Source organism: Peromyscus californicus, unplaced genomic scaffold, assembly GCF_007827085.1.
Source record: "Peromyscus californicus insignis strain IS unplaced genomic scaffold, ASM782708v3 Scaffold_12__1_contigs__length_115047231, whole genome shotgun sequence".
NCBI classification, from domain to species: domain Eukaryota; kingdom Metazoa; phylum Chordata; class Mammalia; order Rodentia; family Cricetidae; genus Peromyscus; species Peromyscus californicus.
Genome location: NW_026294413.1, coordinates 20,276,129 through 20,282,259, shown reverse-complemented (window position 1 = coordinate 20,282,259; position 6,131 = coordinate 20,276,129). Strand labels below are relative to the sequence as shown.

Here is a 6,131-nt window from a genome sequence, read left to right as displayed (position 1 = left end):
GACATCTTTTTTTTCCCCCTAGGGAAAAGTAAACTAAAAGCATGAGTTAGCCATAGCCACCTCTTAGAATGACAAAATTTGAAGAAACCACACCAAGTGCAGTGAGGATGTAGAATAGAAAGTTGTACATTGCTGTTTAGAATATAAAATGGTTATATTGGCAGTTTCTAAAAACATATATACTTTTCATATGATCTAGGTATTCACCTTCTATATATTCATCTAAGAAAACGATGCCGTGCAAAGACTTGAATATAAATGTTCACATCAGCATTATTTGTAATAAAACCTTTGTTTGGTTTGAATTTGAAATGTCCATGACAAGGTCATGTTTTAAAATGTTCACTCCCAGCTGGTGGTGCTATGATGAGAGGCTGTGGAACCTTTAGGAGGAATGACTAAGCTGGCAAGGGTAAACCACAAAGGACACCTTTTGAAGGTAATAGTTAGACCCTCCAAGTCTCACTGCTTTCTGCTTTGACATGTTGAGAAGAGCCTCTGACACATGCAAAGGATTATCTTGTCTGTCCCTTGTTGATCTACATTCCTTAGTCCCGATGTTTACCTTTACCACACCTCCTGCATAATCCAGAAGGGAGGGGCATTCTCTTGCCATTTTTCCTTGAATAAACAAACATTGTTTCTAGGAACGCCCAGTTTACACTCTCTTTTCAGATGACCTTGTTTACTGCAATTAAAACATCTGACATTATTTTTCCTCAAAGTTTTTGATATCACCTTTCCTATCCACATATCATCATGGTCATGAGACTCAATGTTAATTGTGTCCCTGATCCAATCCTCCAGGGGTGTTGATCTTGCCTTTAACAGTCTGACTATTCTTTTGCATGATGCGTTTGCATTCTCAAAAGCCAAAGATTCAATTATTATCTGTCTAGCTTCTGAAATTGCTATAATTCTATTTACTGCTGAAGACAGCCTTTGTAAGAAATCTGTGAAGGATTCTCTGGGGTCTTTGATGTAGTTGAAGACTAGATTGTTATAATTATAATTTTCCTTGGTTATGATAAAAGATAAGTTAGATATGAAACCTTAGACTCACAAATATAAGATAGATAGAATATTTAATTTTGCCAAATACAGATAGACTACATATTGTAACTGTAATTCTTTCATGATAACTGTTCTATTACATTAATTTTACTATGTTAAAGTTAAACACTTCCATTTTGATTAGACAGAAAAGGGGAAGTGCTGTGGAATGTCGTTCTGTAGGTTGTGAATATGTGTTTCTCTGATTGGTTGATAAATAAAACACTGATTGGCCAGTAGCCAGGCAGGAAGTATAGGCAGGATAAGCAGACAAGGAGAATTCTGGGAAGAGGAAGGTTAAGAAAAGGAGTCACCAGCCACTGCCAGGAGAAGCAAGATATAAAAGTACCAGTAAGCCATGGCCATTTGGCAAATTATAGATTAATAGAAATGGGTTAAGTTGTAGGAGCTAGTTAGTGAGAAGCCTGAACCATTAGGCCATACAGTTTGAAAGTAATATAATCCTCTGTGTGTTTACTTGGGATCAAACGGCTGCAGGACACATGAGGGAGAGATTTGTCTGGACTGCAGGGCCGGGCAGGACTGGCGAAAACTTCTAACTACACCCTAGTGCCATGGACTGAGCTGCTCAGCTATGCCCTCTCTGTCACAACAGACTAAAGTTCTCTGAAACCAGAAACCAAACAAACATTTCCTTCTTCAGTGTTTTTGTTCAATATTTTAGTCACGGTGAAGCAAAATTACTCATATACTTGGAAAAATTCCCAAAGCTCTTCAGCAAATGAATAGGCAGGCAAGTTGTGGTAGTCCCCAGTAGTCAACATGCAGGGCTGGTTCCAGAATCCTTCAAAGATACTCAACTCTGAAGATGTCTCTGTACTTACATAACATGGTATGGTGTTTGCACATAACCTATGCATATCCTAGAGCACACTTTAAATCACCTTTAAATTACTTATAATATCTAATACAATATAAATGCTATGTATATAGTTTTAATATTTTATTGTTCTGGGAATAATGACAAGAAAAATTCTGTCATATCCAGTAAAGACAATCGTTTTTAAATATTTTTGATCTTCAGTTGGTTGACTCTGATGCAATGCAAGTGCATAGTAAGAGCCAATAGAACATTTACATAATAGACTTGTATTCAACAAAGACTGGAAATAAGCTGCTCAGATACACCAAACATTTGATGAGTTTCACAATGAATGAAAGAAGCTAAACAATAATAGAAATAAACCAAGTGTTTATGAATCCATGAAGTGAACATCTACTACTTGATTCTACTTTTTTTTTTTACTTTTGAAAACACAAGCTATGCTCACTTCAGCAGCACATACACTAAAATTAGAGCCACACAGAGATTGGTATGGCCCCTGCACAAGGATAGCATGCAAATTAATGAATTGTTCTGTAGTTTTATAAAAAGAAATTGTATACTGATTGATACAAACAGAAACCACATTAGTGGTTGCCCTCCACCTACATGATACTCGCCTCTTATTTAATTTTCTGCTTTTGGGTCCCTACTGATGAGGTTCATCCCCCTTTTCATTTCTAGAAATGGTTGAAACTTGGCCTACACTCACTCTCTATATTCAGTTGAATATTGTCTGGCCCTGGAGGTGTGGATGTGGGAGAGCTGGCCTCACTCCTTTCCAGGCTGGAGTGGGAGAGCTGGTCCTGCCCCTCACTCAGTAGAGTGAACACCACACCTCATCTGGGCAGCTTGGTAGAGCTAGCCCTGGTGGTATGGGCACAGATGAGCTGACCCCAATGGTGCTGGAGAGCTGGCCTCAGCCCTTGCCAGCTCCCGCAGGTAGGAGAGCTGACCCTGCCCCTTGACTGGGTAAAGCAGGAGAGTTGGCCCTTGTGGCACAGATGCAGGAGAGTGGTGGACTGAACAACTCAGCTGCCACCCAAGCCTGGAACCAGGGCTATGGATTAGCCTACCCCAACATCCACCTCATCGTGAACTGCTGTAGTTTGTGAAGGGGCCGGTCCTTCAGAATCAAAGCTGCAGGATCTTTATGACACAGGACAACAGCAGGATACCGAGAGGAGTCCCAGGGAGGATCCGGTATTGATAGTGTAGCAGAAGCCAGAAACCTTAGCCAGTCCAATGACTCACTTCAGTGAACATTTGCAAGTAAAGCTGAACACGTAGACCTGTTTAGGCAAAAGGATATTCTGTGTGACACACCATGACACCCTGCAGCTACCATAGCAAAATTTTCTAAAAAATATTTTTAATTAGTTTTTTTTGTTTGTTTGTTTTCTTTTGGGAGGAAGGTTGCAAGGGCAGAAGGCAGATAGGGAGGAATGGGTTGAAGAGTGGGATTGGAGTACATGATGTAAAATTTACAAAGAATCAATAAAAAAGCTAAAAATAAAGATTTGTGTGTCGATGACAATGACAAGCCAAATTTTTACATTATAAGCTTCCAGATTTTTAGGAATTTTGAATGCTTGAGCATTTGTATTATATAGGATGTGTTCAATATGTACAGTCATTGTTAAATCATTTATACTAGTAAATGTTTGATGGACATTAAAAACTCTACATGCATTACCTAAGGGAATGAAAGACCAATAGAAAGCAAGTAGAAATAAGATTGGTTTCAGAGTCTTGAATATATGCATGGAGATAAATATAATTTTTTAAATTAAAATGATAATTTTAAGCAATGTTTATCAAATACAGCTTTGTTCAAAATATATTGAGAAGACCTTTAAAACCACTTGCTAGTATCTGAGCTCTAGAGTCTACTAGAAGACCTCAAATCTTTGGAGATCAGGGTCTTTGATGGTACTTAAAATAATTTCCCCCATATGATCCGAATTACTATCTGTTCTAATAACTGTACATACAGTTGTAAGATCATGAGTATTGGAATAGAAAGACTTTCCTCTGTCATTTTCAAGATAAATGGCCCTGGGTAAGGCATCAAAAAGCAGTACTCAGTTGGGCTGACTGAACACTGGAGTTATTGGATGCTACTGCCTGAATCCCACCTGCTTTAATTCTTATTTAGTGGTTACAGAGCAGCTCAGGTGCAGAGCTATATTTAGGCAATACATCAAATTTTCTAATGTGCAGCCAAGATTATGAACTTGTGTTCTAAGATGAACTATCTCATCTATAGCACAGGGGCAGTACTTGAAGGTGTTTTAGTGTATGTTGATTTTGTTAATGCTTTAATGGTGTGTGTGTAAGTATGTGTGTGTGTGTGCGCGTGCCCGCGCGCGTGCTCACATGAATGCATGCGAAAAGTACTCATACAGCTCTGTCTTTTAAGGTGAACATTTCATAAAAGCTGTAATCATGGTTCTCATGTTTTCTGGAAAACTGGATCTGTAAAAGAGAACTTTAAAACCAAGGTTTTGCCAAACTAGAAACAAACAACAGCAACTAATGTGCTGCGCCTTGGGCTGTGTTGATGTCTGTGGCTCCTGTTAACCACTGAAGGCCGAGAGAGGATAGGGCTACCCAGAGTTGGACCTGCACCTACTGGCTACAACACGAGGAAGAACTGGTCCTATCCACCCCTGATGCAGTACTGGAAAGAGTGTGTCCCTGCACCTTGCTTGAGCAGCATGACAGAGCTGACTCTGTTGGCAGGGATGCGGGTGAGCTAGCACTGAGAGCATGAGAGTGGGATAGCTAGTCCCGCCCCCCTTGTCTAACATGTGGTGGTGTGGGTCAGGGAAAGATGCCCTTTGCTCTTGTCTCTCTCCCCTTGCCACCTGTGGCAGGTGGGAAAGTTGACCCAGCCCCTCACCAACTGCAGCACTTGGGAGAACGGGCCCTGCACCTCACCTGGGCACCATGGTAATGCTGACCCAGGGGGCAGGGGCACATGTGAGCCTGCCCTGAGGTCATGCAATTGGGAGAGCTGGCCTCACACCCCTTGCCTAATGTGGTGTCGAGGGTGAGGGAAAAATGCCCTCCCTCCTCACCTTTTTGCCACCCATGGTGGATGAAAGAGCCAATGCTGCCCCTCACCAGATGCAGCACTCAGGAGAGCAGGTCCCACACATCTGTCCTGGACAACACAGCAGAGCTGACCCTGCTGATGGGGCACAGGTGAGCAGCCCTGAGAACATGAGCATGAGAGGTCTGGTTCCTACCCTCATCTGCCATATGGCAGTGTGAGCAAGGAGGTGATGCCCACTGTACCTCTAGCACCTTTAGCAGGTGGGAGAGCTGACCCCTTGGTTATGAGAGAGGAAGAGCTGGGCCTGGTCCTCACCAGCTGCAGCACTCAAAAGGACAGGCCCTGTTCCTCTCCTAGGCAGCATAGTAGTGCTGAGCTTTTTGGTGGGGTCTTAGGTAAGCCTGCCCTGAGGTCCTGAGAGTGGAAGAACTGGCCCTGACCCCCTTGTCTGCTGTGTGAGGGTGAGGGTGAGGGAAAGATGCCCTTCACCTTTGCCCCTTGAGATCTACAGCAGACGAGAGGGCTGTCCTGCCCCTTATCAGATACACTGCTTAGGAAAGCGGTCCCTGCACCTTGCCTGGGCAGCACAGTCGAGCTGACCCAGTTAACGAGGCTCAGGTGAGCCAGCCCCCAGAATATTCAAGAAGGAGAACTGGCCAAGGCCCTTACTGCTTACTACATAGGGTGAGCTAGCCAGGGCAGTGGTGCTGGAGAGCTCATCCTGGTGTTTCACCCTGGCGATGAGGAGGGAGCTGGAAGGCTGACCAACTCAGCAACCACCCAGACCCAGAATCAGGGCTCTGCATTGGTCCATCCCATCATCCACCCCATCTATGATCTGTTGGAACATGTGAAGGGGCCAGACCTGCGGACCCAAAGTTTTAGGATCTCCATGACACAGGACAACAACAGGATATCCAAGAGGAGTCCCAGTGAGAGGCCAGGATCTATGAAAAGGAAGAGGGTAGATGGGAAGAGATGAGGAGATGAGTTGGATCATGATGCATGATGTGAAATCCACAAAGAATCAATAAAAAGTTAAATTGGAAAAGAGTCAGATTCACTCTTTATTTTAAGAAGTCCAAACTATTAAAGGACTGTGTAATGGGATATCATCTTAAAATGAACAGAGCTAAGGTGAAAGGAGGCATTGTCAGTGTCTCTAAATTAACC

General features: G+C 42.8%; 1 non-coding gene across 1 annotated transcript; it reads left to right on the top strand.

Moving 5' to 3' along the window:
- Window positions 1-2,337: 2,337 nt before the first annotated feature.
- Window positions 2,338-2,441, top strand: LOC128108147 (U6 spliceosomal RNA). The gene has a single exon (XR_008217352.1). It is a non-coding gene; the product is annotated as a U6 spliceosomal RNA (small nuclear RNA).
- Window positions 2,442-6,131: the final 3,690 nt, after the last annotated feature.